Genomic DNA, 16,255 nt, shown 5'->3' on the forward strand with positions numbered 1-16,255 from the left:
GATTTCCATTGTTTTGTTCTGAGTCCTCTGTCAGTCTTATTGTTGCTCCTTTGACGGTAATCTAGTTTGCTATTTCTGGTTACTTTGCAGGTTTTGGGGAGGTTATTTTTGGTTTTCAAGCAGTTTTACCCTGAGGTGTGTAAGTATGCTTTTGTTCTACTTGGTGTGTGTAGGACTTCTTAGATCTGTGACTTGTGGCTGCACTATCCAGTGCCACTAGATATATGTGACTTTATTTATTTATTTAAAAAAGATTTTTAAATTTTTATTTATTTGACAGAGGGAGAGACAGTAAGAGAGGGAACACAAGCAGGGGGAGTTGGAGAGGGAGAAGCAGGCTCCCCACTGAGCAGGTAGCCCAATGCGGGGCTTGATCCCAGGACCCTGGGATCATGACCTGAGCCACCCAGGCGCCCCTATATGTGACTATTTAAATGATCATTTAAGAAGTTAGAAATTAAGTTTCTCAAGTTCTCAATAGCCACATGTAATTATTGGCTGCCTTTATGGCAGATGGAGAGCATGTCACGTCCATCATTGCAGAAAATTTTGTTGGACAGAACTGTTGAAGGCTTTTTTAAGTTTTGGGAAATTTTCAGTCCATACCATTTCAGATAGTTCTCCTATCCTGTCATCTTCTCTGGGAATCCAGTTGTACATGTGTTAGATCTTCTTATTGTATGCTGTGTGTTTCTCATCCCCTTTTCTGTATTTTCATCCTTTTATTCCTAATGTGCCTTTTGAAAGGTATATTTTTCTGAGATAATCTTCTAGTTCATGAATTCTCTCTCTCTTTAATTAGAGGGTGGGAAGAAGGGGCAGAGGGAGAGGGAGACAGAATCTCAAGCAGCCTCCATACCCAGCACAGAGCCTAACTTGAGGCTTAATCCACAACCCTGAGATCATGACCTGAGCTGAAATCAAGAATCAAACGTTCCACCGATTGAACCATGCAGGTGCCCCTCATTAATTCTCTCTTAAGGTTTTAGTATGTGTCAAACTCATCTACTGAGTTCTTAACTTAAATCCTTTGATTTTTTTTTAGTTCTGGAAAGCAGTGTGGTAGTTTCAGGTTCTCTGTCAAAGTTCTCAGTCTTATTATTCAGCATAATTATTTGGAAGTATTTGATAACTTCATTATCTAGATCCCTTTGAGTCTTGTTCCATGTTTTATTTGCTTTTCAGTCATGTGTTACTTTCTTGGGTTTCTTTTTCATTGTTTTGTTTTTTAATTGGGTATGGCACATTTTTTATGAGAAACCATAGAGATCATTTGGGGCCTAGAATAATGGCAGTCTTCCATGATAGGATTTACATTTAATTTTGGCAGAAATATAGGGGCACTGTAAATCTCAGATTTTCTTGATCCACTTTTAAGGATTGAGATTAGAAGCTGGACCCTAATCCTATTTATTTTTGCTCTGAGATGGGAATCCCAGTGCAAAGTTTGGGGGAGGCTCTGGATTTCATTTTTTTTTTTTTTTTTCCCTGTACAGCCCAGTGATACCGCCAAAGTTTTGCTTAGCATCTCAGTTTCTAAATCACTAGTTCTGAAATCACATGCTTCTAGAGTCTGGGGAAGCCTCATTTACCACCCTCAACTCTGGAGTTTTTTTTCCTGAATTTTGGCCCCATGATTCTTCATTGACTTATAACTATAAGCAGACTTAAAAAAAAACAAAAGAATTTAGTCCAACTTTTCAAGTTTCCCAACCCAGAACATTGGTCTGATTTACCTAATCAGCATTACTAGGAGTTATTTGCTTTTTTGTTTTTTGTTTTTGTTTTATTTCAGGGGTACAGGTCTGTGATTCATCAGTCTTACACAATTCACAGCGCTCAGGATAGTACCTGCCCTCCCCAATGTTCATCACCCAGTGACGCCATCCCACCACCCCTCTCCACTCCAGCAACCCTGCTTTTGTTTTTAATACTTCCAATTCATTTGAACATTTTGGGTAAACTTGAATCTTTTTTCCCTCCTCTCAATAGTATTTTTTTTTTTTTTTTTAAGATTTTATTTATTTGTCAGAGTGCACGTGCACAAGCAGGGGAGCATCAGGCTTCCCGCTGAACAAGGGCCTGATGTGGGACTCCATCCCAGGACCCTGGGATCATGACCTAAGTCAAAGGCATTTGCTTAACCCACTGAGCCACACAGGCATCCCTCCTCCTTGCAATCATGATGAATGTATAGTTGAATAAATGTTATCTGGGACTTTTTTTTTTCTGTTATTATGAAAGGACAATGCATTGATAAAATTCTAAAATAACGTGGCACACAATCCTATCCAGTGATTTTTTTTTTTCTGATTCTGGGAGAAACTTTTCTGATGATTTACAGTCATAATGGAGTTGTGTCTTATTCAGGGATTAGGTTCTAAGAGGTCATAGTTAATATATGCACCTTTTTTTTTTTTTAACAATTTAATAGCTGGGACATATACACTTCCTTTCGGGTTGGATGTATGCTCAATTCTCTGTTCTCAGTTCTTTCCACTATAGGTAAGAATGTGATACATCTTTGTTACTTTGCTTCTTTTAAATTATTGCCCTTTGAGTAATAGTGTTTTAGCTTTAGAAACTGACTTTTAGGTTTGCTAAATATAGTATAATACTTTGTATGCATTTGAAAATTGTCATGCTTCAAATGTTGCAGTTATTGTTTCAGTTTAAGTTAGTCAAAAAGCATGAATTTCTTTCTGGATGTTGTTATATTGTAAGAGTTGTACCTATTTACAGTGCCATCAGCAACACACATGAACCAGTTTAATGGAAACATCACTGCTCTAGTGGTACTATATTTTAAAACTGGCTTGTGTGGTTGTATTCCAGGTTGTTTTACTTGTATATATTTGATTACCAAGAACATAAGCAGTTTTCCACGTTTATTACCTTTTTTGTTTGTGGTTTGTTTTAAAAATTACTCAAGTTTCTCAAAATTATTGAAAAGGATGCAGCTTTGAATTGCTTAATCATAAAATTATTTAGGTGGATTTTTTTGTGGGAGGGAGCAAAGTTAACTGAGGTCACAGTGTCGATACCATGGACCCATTACTACAGCTTATTACTACCAAAGCTTACTTTGACTACAGTATGTACTGATGACAAGGACTGTGACAGTTCTATTTGTTTGTTTGTTTGTTTGTTTGACAGAGAGAGAGATAGTGAGAGCAGGAACACAAGCAGGGGGAGTGGGAGAGGGAGAAACAGGCTTCCCGCCAAGCAGGGAGCCCGATGTGGGGCTCGATCCCAGGCCCCTGGGACCATGACCCGAGCCGAAGGCAGAGGCTCAATGATTGAGCCACTCAGGTGCCCGGACTGTGACAGTTCTTATGTTAAAACTACTTGCAGTTGTTTGTAATGTCTAATTTACTTCTCTAGATTACAGAGCAGCAGAAGAAAGAAAATGGGAATTTTAAGGGGGGTTAATGATTTCAGCTTGTTCCCCAAATACTGGCATCTGAAATTTGAAATCGAGATCAGTATACTTTCCTATGGCAGCCTCCTTGCCAGGATCAATTTATAGTAATTATTTATTCTTTACTTGCTAAAACATAGGTATATATGTTAAATGTTGTTTTAAGTATTTTGCGATTTAATAAATATTCTTCCTTAAATTTTCTATTAACAAGTTATTGACCAAAGCATAGATGCATAGTTAGTTGGAACACTGTCTAAAACTTGATGTTTAAAGCATTTTAGTTATCTTTAACAGCTAACATGATCAATTACAACCCTTACCTCTACCCCACAAAGCTTGCCTTTAATAAGAAAATGATAAAAGTGATGCAAATTTTTCAGTATCATGAGCTCTCAGCAATTTTATTTATTTATTTATTTTTTAAGATTTTATTTATTTATTTGACAGAGAGCAAGAGAAGGAACACAAGCAGGGGGAGTGGGAGAGGGAGAAACAGGCTTCCTGCTGAGCAGGAAGGGGCTCGACCCCAGGACCCTGGGATCATGACCTGAGCTGGGGGCAGACGCTCAGTGACTGAGCCACACAGGCACCCCTCAGCAACTTTATTTAGGACATCTTTTCTAAATTTGTATAAAATAAAAATGACTTTAACCCAGTTATTTGAGAAGGCAAAGCTGGGTAATTAAGTAGTTGTATAAATCCTGTATTTATTGAGTACCCAAAGAGCTTGACTACTAATGAAAGTTTATCCTAAGATTGAGGCTTAACTCCAGATACTGCAGGTATTAAAAATAACACATGTGCTCACATGCCTGTGTGCCTCTTTGTATATGCAGATGTCTTGATGGTAGAAATAAAAAGCCACATAAAAGAGTTTTCTGTTGTATTTTTAAAAGAATCATTAAATCAAAATTTAAAAAACTATTATTTACTTCATTTTATTTTTGCTTTGTACCTAATTCCTTATTTTGGAATTACGTATAGAGCATGAGTTGGCAGACTTTTTGCAAAGAGCATGTTAGTAAGTATTTTAGGCTTTTTAGGCCAAAAGGTCTCTGTTAGAATTACTCTCTGTCTGAATGGGTGTGGCTTTGTTCCAATAAAACTTTTTTTATGGACACTGAAATTTGAATTTCACGTGATTTCTACTTGTCATGAAATGCTCTTCTTTTTGATCTCCCCTTCGCAAACATTTAAAAATGTAAAAACCATTTTAGTTCATGAATAGTACAAAAACAGGTGGTGCTCCCTGTCCCTGGTATAGAGTAATTTTCTGTGAGGAAGTTGAATGCTTCAAATTAATCAGTTATTCAAGTAGATAACTCCAGATCTGTTTTATCTTGCAAAACTGAAGCTGTAATACCCATTATACAACAGCTTTCCACTCCCCTCTGCCCCCAACCCCTGAAAACCACCATTTTATACTATTAATTTGACTACTCTAAGGTATATCATATAAATGCAGTCATACATGTTTGTCTTTTTGTGACTGGCTTATTTCATTTAGCACACTGTCCTCAGTGTTCATCTGTATTGTAGCATGTGTCAGAATATCCTACCCTTTAACGGCTGAATAATATTCCATTTTATGTATATACCACATTTTGTTTATCCATTCATCCATTGATGGTTGCCTGGCTTGCTTCCATGCCTTGCCTGTTGTGAATAAGGCTGCTATAAACACGGGTGTGCACATATCTCTGAGACTCAGCTTTGAGTTCTTGTGGGTATATACCCAGAAGTGAGATTGCTTGGATCATATGGTAATTTTATTTTTTTGAGGAACTGCCATACTGTTTTGCACTGCAGCTGTACCATTTTAGTTTCATCCACAGTGCACAAGCCTTCCAATTTCTCTACATCCTTGCTAACACTTATATTCTATTTTTTAAATAGTAGCAGTCCTAAGAAGAGTGAAACAATATCTTGTGGGTTTTATATGCGTTTCCTTAATTATTAGTGGTATTGAGCATCTTTTTCTACACATGCTGACCATTTGTGCTATCTCTGGAGAAATGTTTTAAGTTCTTTGCCCATGTTAAAATCAGGTTATTTGTTAGCTGACTATATTTTTTAAGAATACATTTTTCTTCTCTTGCAGTGTGTTCTACAAGTACAGATAAGTAAATTAACATAATTTACTATTACTTATAAAGGTAATAACTTAGAAGAATGAGGAGCACAGTAGTGGAAGTTCTGATTTACCAAAAGCCAGTCTGATAGAGAAGCTAAACATGCTGTAATTGTTTTCAAAGTGCATCAACAGCAACCTGGGAAGATGAAGTGCATATAATATGACTAGGAAAGAAATAGGATTGATTTTTATGTGTCCTGTAGAATTATTCATTCACACCTTGCTGTATATTGTAATCAAATAGTATGTTAAGCAGTTTAGAGAGTTATTATGCTCTGTAGTATTTAGACATACATGGTAGGTAGTTCATAAAATTGATTCTGTTGTATCCAGCCACGATCATCTCAAGTTTTATTCTTTTTTCTTTTTAAGATTTTATTTATTTATTTGACAGAGACACAGTGAGAGAAGGAACACAAGCAAGGGGAGTGAGAGAGGGAGAAGCAGTCCTCTCGCGGAGCAGGGAGCCCAATGCAGGGCTCGATCCCAGGACCCTGGGATCATGACCTGAGTCAAAGGCAGATGCTTAACGACTGAGCCACCCAGGCGCCCCCCAAGGTTTATTCTTTTACATTATTTGTCTTTCTCCTCATTGATATTGTGAGTTCATAGTGTGAACACTATCTTGTCTTTTAGGCCCATTGACTTACAATAGAGTTGATTGTATAAGTGATCCACAGTATGTATTAATTTTTATTTTATTTTATTTTATTATTATTTTTAAAGATTTTATTTATTTATTTGACAGAGAGAGACAGTGAGAGAAGGAACACAAGCAGCAGGGGTGGGAGAGGGAGAAGCAGGCTTCCCGTTGAGCAGGGAGCCCGATGCGGGGCTCGATCCCAGGACCCTGGGATCATGACCTGAGCCGAAGGCAGATGCTTAACGACTGAGCCACCCAGGCGCCCCTGGATTAATTTTTAAATATCTAAGTGGTCAGTGAAAGCAGTTTTTCCTCATCCTTTGTACTTTTATTTTTTGTATATTGAGCTGGGCTTTCTTTGTACCTGTCCTTCCTTCCTGCTACCCTGTGCTCTTTGCTAATGATAATTGAACCATTACCCATAAAATAGGTAACTGTGAGCCTTAGTCTTCATTGTTAGATGAGTGGATAAGTGAGGTCTGCATGAAGAAACTCACTGTTGTCCATAAAACACACCAAGTTCAGTGTCTTCAAATAGGAACTCATGGTCTGTCTCCCCAAACCAGTTCCTTTTATAGTGACTGTTACTACCAGTTATCCATGTGTAAACCAGAAACATTTCCCTTTCCTTTCCTTTTCAAATTCAGTTTGCTACCAAGTCCTCTTGTTTTTTCATCTTCTAGATACCTTTCTGGTCTTATGTGGTACTAGTTCAAACTAGTGTCTTCTCTTACTGGATTGCTACAGTGGCCGCCTAACTGGTGTCCATGAATCCACCCTGGAATCTATAATCAGGCAGAAATGCAGATGCTGTAATACTTTCCAAGTAACAGTACTTAATATTCTACCTGATTGAACTAATTTTTTTTAAAGCTTTATTTATTTATTTATGCGAGAGCGAGAGAGAAAGCATGTGTGTGCCGTGGGGTAGTGGGAAGGGGCAGAGGAAGAGGGAGAGAGAAACCTAAGGAGACTGCCCGCTAAGCATGGAGCCCAGTGCAGGGCTTGATCTCACAACCCTGAGATCAGACCTGAGCTGAAACCAAGAGTCTGATGCTTTAACTGACTGCACCACCCAGGTGCCCTTAATTTTTTTATATTATGTTGATTTTCTTATTGAGCTTCCTTGGCTTTCTAAATAAGTTCTATTCATGTTATTACATGTCTGTTTTATGCCAGGAGGAGTTTACCCATATGTTGTATTCCTCTTCATGCCAGTAAATTAGGTGGCTATTTTCATTGTATGAATGAGGAAACTGAGGCTGAGAGTTACTAAAGCAGTGGAGCTGAAATACAGATTTGGTTGTCTTTTAGAACAGGTTTCTTTAGTTTGAAAATTTGGGGATGCCTGAGAATATCCATTTATTCATTCAAGAAATATTTATTGAGAGTCTTCTATGTGTGGAGCATTCTTTTAGGTGTCTTGATATTCAGTGAACAAATAGCCCCCCGCCCCCCAATTCCTGTTCTTTTGGAGTTTATAGTCTAGTGAGAAGAGATAGGCCATCTCACTGATAAAGCTGCAGACTCAGAATTACTGTGTCTGCTAGGGAGTTTTAGAATTAAAGCATTTGCCTGTCTTGGCAGGGAAATATGTGAAATTTATCTTTACTTGAGGTTCTCCATAACCTCAAATAGCAGGGTAATCTCTAGTTTTTACCTAGGGCTATGAATGTGGTGCCTCACTAGTGACCAGATGTTCTCTCAGCCTGTTTTAGAGTGGTCAGGTAGGCTGAATGAGCTTTACATACTGTGTAATGTGTCTCCAGGGCTACCCCTATGTTCAGAGATTAACTAGAAAGGCTAGTGGGCTCAGCATATAGTTGTACTCATGTTTGTTGTATATTGCAGCAACATAGTGAAGATACACAGCTGAATCTTAAGGGGAAAACATAGGCAGAGTCTGGAGGAATCCATACACAGGCTTTCTTATGCTATTTCCCTCACAAGAGGGGTACACAGAGTACATAATCTTCCCCCAATGAAAATGCAGCAACATGTGTGCAATGTGTCTGTCTGGGGAAGTTCACTAGAGATTCTACATACAAGGTTTTAATTGGGGGTACCTTATTCCTAGCATATACCAACCACATTGTTTCCACGAACAGTGTAGGCACTGTGAGCCACCCTTATCAGTTAGGGAAGGGTGGGAATTACTCTTCAGCAGGCCTTTCTAAAGATAGCATCCTCACACTTGCTATGTAAACTCATTTCTGCACAGTTACCTTTTGACTCTGGATGGAGATTGGTGAGGTGGATCTGGGAGAGATAAATAAATATGGAAAAATAACATTTTTCCTACTAGGCTTTGGGAGTCATTGTTCTAAGGAAATAATTCTAATTTCAAACAGCATTTTAGGTAGAATGATGTTTGTTGCAGCACTCTTTTTAATAGCAGGAAATTAGAAACTACTTGAATCGCCAATGGTAGGGGAATGATTAAATATATTACTGTATATCCATTTAATGGAATGTTAGGTAGTCATGAAATGTTCATGAAAACATGTCATAATGTGGAAAATTGCTTTTGTAAGAACATAAGATACAAAATAGTAATTAGTGTAGAATCTTAACAGTGATGGCTATCAGACAGCTTTCTTAGTTCTGAAATTTGCAAATGCCCTTAAGACAAATTCCCTCATGGGCGCCTGGGTGGCTCAGTCGGTTAAGCGACTGCTTTCGGCTCAGGTCATGATCCTGGAGTCCCGGGATCGAGTCCCGCATCGGGCTCCCTGCTCAGCGGGGAGTCTGCTTCTCCCTCTGACCTTCTTCCCTCTCATGCTCTCTCCCATTCTCTCTCTCTCTCTCCCTCTCAATAAATAAATAAAAATCTTTAAAAAAAAATAAAAAAGACAAATTCCCTCACAAAAATGTAGGAAAATATAAAAAGTTGTTAGCTTTTTGTTATGGGAACATTTTTTAATTTATTGAAGTAGAGTGAATATTGCAGTGAACCTTAACATACCCCTCACACAGTTTGATAGTCATCAGTTTTAATACAAAAGTTTAAGTTACTTGTAGGAAACTTAAATCAATTTTATTAAAATGTGGATACTGTGTAGAGTAGTAGCATTAATATGCAGTAAACTTACATAAATTACATTTATAATTTATCTGAAGTTTCTTTTTATGGCAAAGAACTGCCACTGGCACTTCCATCGTTAACATTGTTAATCAGGTTTATTTGGGGGAAAGATTTTTCAAAAACAAAATAGTTTTTTGGTGTGGGGTTGGGATAACTATATGACTTTCAGGCTATATGACTACCTATAAGGAAAATCAAACCCAGACTGAGAATTGAATGGGTGGAGGTTATATAAGTTTCTCGTTTTAGCAGCACTTCAGCGAATAATTAATTTTATTATGTCATCACTTTTAGGGTCTTTTGCAAATCTTTGAAATTATGAATGTGGAAACATCTTTGAATGCCAGGGGCTACTATAAAAAGTGTAAAGTTAATCAAGGGATAAAAAGTATGCAGAAAAATGGGCCGCCTGGGTGACTCAGTCAGTTAAGCGTCCGACTCTTGTTTTCTGCTCCGGTCATGATCTCAGGGTGGTGAGAACGATCTGGGAGTCAGACTCTGTGCTCAGCAGGGAGTCTGCTTGAGATTTTCTCCCTATGCCCCACCTCCCCCGATAAATAAATAGGTCTTTAAAAAAGAGTAAACAGAAAAAAGACTGGAAGAAAACTTGAGTGTGGTTGAGATTAGGTTATCTTTGTGTAGTAGGACTATGAGTGGGATTTTTAGGCTCTGATTTTTTGCATTTTTGCATTTTTCTTTATTGTTGCCAATTTGGGGTTTATGACCAGTAGTAAAAATGGGAAGAAGTGAAATTGCTTATTTCTTGTCACTATAAAGGTACATGTCCTTTTCTTCATAAGACAAATAACTTGACATTGGGAAATAAATGTTAAGTTAGAAAATTAACTATAATTGAAAGAAAACTTGGTATAAGTCAGACTTTTTAAATGTACAGATTTGCTGGAAGACTATGAGGGCCAACCTTATAAGATATAAACTTAATAAGGCTTTGCATTTATCACTCCATTTTGGCAACTTTGAAATAATACACAAATTAAAAATGTATGAGAATGATGTGACCCACAATTTCTTTGAGTTCTGTATTCTGTATTGAATTTCTGTAAAATGGCAGTCATAATCATTTGTAAAGATACTAGAGGCTCTTTTTCATGGCGCCTCGGAGGCGGTAGGCTGCTTCAGGATGAAGCTGAACATCTCTTTCCCAGCTATTGGCTGCCAGAAACTCATTGAAGTGGACGATGAACGCAAACTTCGTACCTTTATGAGAAGTGTATGGCCACAGAAGTTGCTGCTGATGCTCTGGGTGAAGAATGGAAGGGTTATGTGGTCCGAATCAGTGGTGGCAATGACAAACAAGGCTTCCCCATGAAGCAGGGTGTCTTGACCCATGGTCGTGTCCTCCTGCTGCTGAGTAAGGGGCATTCCTGCTATAGACCAAGGCGGACTGGAGAGAGAAAGCGCAAATCTCTTTGGGGTTGCATTGTGGATGCCAATCTCAGTGTTCTCAACTTGGTCATTGTAAAAAAAAAGGGGAGAAGGATATTCCTGGACTCCCTGATACTACTGTGCCTCGTCGCCTGGGGTCCAAAAGAGCCAGCAGAATCCGCAGACTCTCTCTAAAGAAGATGATCTCTGCCAGTATGTTGTGAGAAAGCCCCTAAACAAAGAAGGGAAGAAACCTAGAACCAAAGCGTCTAAGATTCAGCGTCTTGTTACTCCACGAGTCCTCCAGCTCAAACGGCGGCGTATTGCTTTGAAGAAGCAGCACACTAAGAAAAACAAGGAGGCTGCAGAATATGCTAAACTTTTGGCCAAGAGAATGAAGGAGGCCAAAGAAAAACGCCAGGAACAGGTTGCCAAGAGACAGAGGCTGTCCTCTCTGAGAGCTTCTACCTTTAAGTCTGAGTCCAGTCAAAAATGAGAGTTTCTATGAGTGACAAGTAAATACGATCAGACATCAAAAAAAAAAAAGATACTAGAGGACTGCTTATACTCTAGACCATTCTGGTCATCAAGTAAATTGTTTGAACCCTACAAACCTATTTTATATATTTAAAATGTTTGAATATAACTTCATGTGGTTCACCCTGTTAAAAATCACAATTTCTCATCCTTTGTTAAAGTTGATTTACTTACATATTTTTCTAAAGTTACAAGTCGGTTGGGCGCCTGGGTGGCTCAGTTGGTTGAGTATCTGACTCTTGATTTCAGCTCAAGTCATGATCTCAGGGTTGTGAGATCAAGCCCTGTATTGGGCTCTGCGCTGGGCCTGGAGCCTGCTTAAGATTCTCTCTCTCTGTCTCTCTTTCCCCCTCCTCTTTGTTTTTGGATCTCCCTGCCCCCCTCTAAATACATACATATTAATATTATGTATATATAAATATAAAACCATATATAAATATTTTAAAAACTAAAGTTACATGTTGGCATTTCTGTTAAGGTTGACGGTAATAGAAAATATTACTAGAATTTAAAAATTTTGTATCTTGGGTGATTTGGTCTTTGGAAATGTATCTTTCTAGAGGAATGTTATGATCTTAATGGGTTTATGCACTCATTTATGTATCTGGCGCCAAAACTTTTGGCATTCTCTGGAGTTGTACAGTAATTTAGAGTTGGTAATGATGGTTAAAGATTGTTTTTATTTTCATTGAGCAGCATAATTTATGTTGAACATGTCTGTGTGGACATTTAGAGCAGGTAGGGTTCCTAAGCAGAGTGGTTTTTTTGTTGGAAATCTTTTGGGCTTATTAATTTAAAAATTTTATTTTTTTCTTCTTTGAAGATTTAGGCTAGTGAAATTGAAAATGAGTAAACTGGAATGCTCTACTGTTTGTTAATATCCTTTTGTTGCTTTCTGTTCTCACATCACTTACTTGGCATGCAATTTTGGGGAAGTTGCTTATTTTTCTAGGACTCAGTAATAGTAAGTAAAAATTATGGAGGCTATATATTCCAGGAACCTGCTAAGGGCTTGCCAGTATCATCTCATTGAATTTGCATAAGAATCCTGTTGAGTAGTCTCTGTTATTACCAGGATTTTATGGATGAGGACAGAGCTGGGATTCTGGCAGCAGAGCCTATGCTCTTAACCCTAAAGCTATTTTGCTACAATAAGTGTCCACAGAAATCCATTTTAAGAGTCTTTTGAAGATATGATAGAGATGACGTTGGTGAAATAATGCCTGTGTTGAAATCACTGTATAAACATCTAGAATATTTTATCCTTGTTTATTATAATACATTGTTTCAGATAGTGTTTTGAAAGGTGGATAGTGCTCAACTTGGACTTCTTATGTAGAGTGCATGCAACTTCCTTGTCAGAGGTTTACTTCCCTGCTGCAGATGGACTGTACGAGGTAACTGTTCTGGAGTCCTTCTTTCACCCTGCCCTATTAGGATAGAACAGACCAAAAAGGAGTACTGCGGGGCAGTCAGTCATCACTGTCCTTTTGAAGGTATATCAAAATGGTTACCTCTGAGGAGTGGGATTTTGGGAAACAGGGGAGTATTGGGGCTTTCGTTTTTATATTTCTGTATGATTTATTTCAGCCAGCATTTATTACATTAATAATGGGGAAAAAGCATGGAACTAAAAAAGATTCTTGAGTAATTAGTACTTAGGTTAGGGATAGGATACCAGTTGACGTTGTAGTAATAAGAAGAAAGTAATAACTAGTCCAGGTTTTACCAAATTCCTATTTTGGACCTTTCTTAGAAAACATTGCTTTTTACATATATAAGCACATGCGTGTTCATTTTCTTCCTCTCTCTCTCTCTCTCTCTCTCTCTCACACACACACACAAACACACACACACACTCTTACACTCTTCTTTTGGACTGCTCTTTTGGAATAAGGGGTGCTTAGTTGAGTGGCTATCAGTTCTAACAATAGGTAATATGATTTAATCTCTCAGTATCTCAATTTCCTTAAGATGAGAACAGGATGTTAAAATAGAGAAGTAGCCTACTATAAAAATACATATATATATGTATGTATGTATACACATATGTACATGTACATGCATATATGTGTATATGTATACATGTGTGTATATGAGAAAATTGATTCTAAAAATAGCAAATTATTATAAGCTTAAAGAAGGTAGAGGTATAGGAGTTAGTTACGTTACTTTGACATTAACAAAAAAATTAGGCATTGAAGTATATGCCATTTTACCTACCAGGAAATTCTAACCACAGGGAGAAAGCTAGAAGGGAGCTTATATTATGTACATAATAAATGCCAGTCTTTATTGAGCACTTATATTGTAGCATACATATATGCTCACATTTATTGAATACTGAGTGACAGGTTTAGTTTAAAACTCTTCATATACACTTATCTTACTCTAACAACTATAAGGTACATACTTTTATTATCTGTTTTATATATAAAGAAGCTGAAACATGGCTAAGGAACTTGGCCATGCTTACACAACTTGTCTATTTGTGTATTTATTTCTGATGAAAGAAAAATTAGCTGTCAGATGTTTTTTATTTATAAGAATAAAATATGAAATTAAATTATTATTAATTCTCTAAGGTCATGACAGGGCAGAGAAGCAAAAACCAAAACTCTGTGCTTTACTCTGATGCAAGCTATTTTTTATATGAATAATTTAGTCTGAGTATGTCTGAATTCTTTGCTGTAAGGATTATAAAAAAAAGTGTTTAAAATGACTAAGTATCTTAAAGATAAGGTGAGGTATTAATCTGACATAGAGTGGTTCTAGATCAGACCTGTCTTTTCTTTACCACAGCCTTATATAACTGAATGTATATACTAGATTCAGGAATCTGGCTTTCTATGCTTACTCTTTTCAGTCATTCTCGATGAAATATTTGGGGTGTGTGTCTGAAAGAGAGTGTACTTATGTGTGTGTATATATATGTATATATACAATACATATATGTGTAGGTAGATGGATAAGATGTGTATAGCTCAAATAGTTTAGTGAAACAGAATAAAGTACAGAAACAGACCCATATTTATGTGGGAATATGATAGATGGCTAGAGAAGTATTTCAGATCAGTGGGAAAGGTTGCATTTGTGAGAAATTGTATGACATTTTCCTTTGGAAAAAAATATAGCTATATACAATTAAATTCTAAATGGATTAAATTTCCAAATGCTAATATTTAAAATCACGAGGGAAAAAATGTGGGAGATCTTTTTTTAGATTCATGGGGGGAAAAGGTTATGAAAGAAATTGGGCCACTTTTGTGATAGCTCATTTAACATGTTCATTTAAGTACCAAAAAATTAGGGTATTTGGTTTTAAATTGGCAATCAAGCTGTGGAATAAATGTTAGAATGTAATGTAGTCAACAAAAGTAATAGCTATGTTTGCTAAATATATGATACAAAATACTGTATTTGAAAATAGATATATTCTATTAACCATGTTGAAATGGATGTTTAAAGACAAGAGTCAGAAATAATTCTGGAGTGTTGAACAGTGTAGACTTCTTAAATTCTTTTTGTTTCCTATACTTTGAAATGCATTAAAAAATAAAAGGAGTGATTTCAATGGAATATTTTATCTTGTTGAAATAATTTCTAACTTTATCATGGTATTTGTGTTTTAATCAGAGTTCTTTGCCTTATCAAGTATAATGTGAAAAGTATTAATAGAAGAAAGACCTTAACTGTTCTGTATAAATAAGCTTATCAGATGAAATATAAAAAGTAACAATTAAAATCTGGAATGAGTTAAAATATTTTCAGACTTCAGGAAGTTTTAAATTTAAAAATGTAAGGCAATGGCTTAGTAGCAGTTGAATTTATTAGAAAGGTCTAAGTGAGCAAACTCATTTACTTTTTGGTAACTGGTATTAACCTTTCTGGTATTAACATGCTTTCTAGATATCGTGATTTTGTTTTGACTATCTGCCAAGGAAGATGAAGTCTTAAGGTAATTAAAAAATGATATAATGAAAGATAGATTCCTTGTCATAAAAAGGTGATAAAACTATAAAGTAATGCTGACTAACCAGAACTAATACTATGTCTAAATACATGCATCTGTTTTAGCCTGGTCACCTTGGGAGGCTAGTTTTATAATAACTAACATCTATTGAGTGAGTGAAAGAGTGTGTGTGTGTGTGTGTGTGTAAGTGTGTGTAAGAGAGGGAGAGAGAAAATGTTTATTAGAAGGGGCCATGACATACTTCTCTAATGGGTAAAACTGTGGCCTTCATTTACGTTTCCCTAAATTTTTTCTTTATAAAATAGGATGTGGGCTCAGTTGGTTAAGCATCTGCACCCTGGTCGTGGACCCAGGGTCCTGGGATCGCGCCTTGTGTTGGGCTCCTTGTTCGGCGGGAAGCCTGCTTCTCCCTCTCCCACTCCCCCTGCTTGTGTTCCCTCTCTCGCTGTCTGTCTCTGTCAAATAAATAAATAAAATCTTTATAAAAAAAAAGAATAGGATGTGATCTCTAATTTGGGTAGTGACATCTCATTATATTTTTTATGTGAAATTTTGGGTTTATTACACATTTTATGGAGCAGTTTAGTAAGAATAGTAGCATAATTAGGAGACACGGGTGGTTGTATTTAGAGATGGGTATTCTTTAAGGATGATATGGTCTTTATAGTGGCTTTTATAATTTCTTTTTCAAAAGTATATTATTGTATAATAAAGAATTTAGTGGATTATAGTGAAATTACATATTCTTCAGAAAATCTCATCTCTTGTAATTAAGGACCAAATTTCTGTTAAGTGTCAGAAATAGTTTGATTCCATAAAAAATTAAAATCTTTGAAATGTGTTTGCTACAGCAGGAGTCAGAAAAGTACCTATTTTTGCATGGTTAAAAAATTGAAAGAACAATACTTTATGATATGTGAAATTCAAATTTTAGTGCCCATAAATAAAGTTTTATTGGAACACAGCTGTTTCTGCATTATAATGGCAGAGCAGAGTAGTTGTGACGTTCTTATCACTTCATACAGCTTTTGGTGCACTACAAATTTCAGTGCTGCTGTTCTAACTTGACAGTG

General features: G+C 36.7%; 1 protein-coding gene and 1 pseudogene across 2 annotated transcripts in view; both read left to right on the forward strand.

The window, feature by feature from the left end:
• The window catches only part of TLK1 (tousled like kinase 1), a 152,294-nt gene that overhangs the window by 24,998 nt on the left and 111,041 nt on the right, over positions 1 to 16,255 (forward strand). Inside the window, exon 2 of one of the 2 annotated variants that reach the window (XM_028122433.2) lies at positions 15,119 to 15,167. The exons of the other annotated variant lie outside the window; for it this stretch is intronic. The gene's annotated coding sequence lies outside the window, so the exon portion shown is untranslated. The remainder of the gene's footprint in view (positions 1 to 15,118; positions 15,168 to 16,255) is intronic. 2 annotated transcript variants of the gene reach the window in all.
• Positions 10,404 to 11,168, forward strand: LOC114223483 (small ribosomal subunit protein eS6 pseudogene; annotated as a pseudogene).

The sequence above is a fragment of the Eumetopias jubatus genome, unplaced genomic scaffold, assembly GCF_037043125.1.
Source record: "Eumetopias jubatus isolate StellerSeaLion01/CBP00866 unplaced genomic scaffold, mEumJub1_p1.0 scaffold_3, whole genome shotgun sequence".
NCBI classification, from domain to species: domain Eukaryota; kingdom Metazoa; phylum Chordata; class Mammalia; order Carnivora; family Otariidae; genus Eumetopias; species Eumetopias jubatus.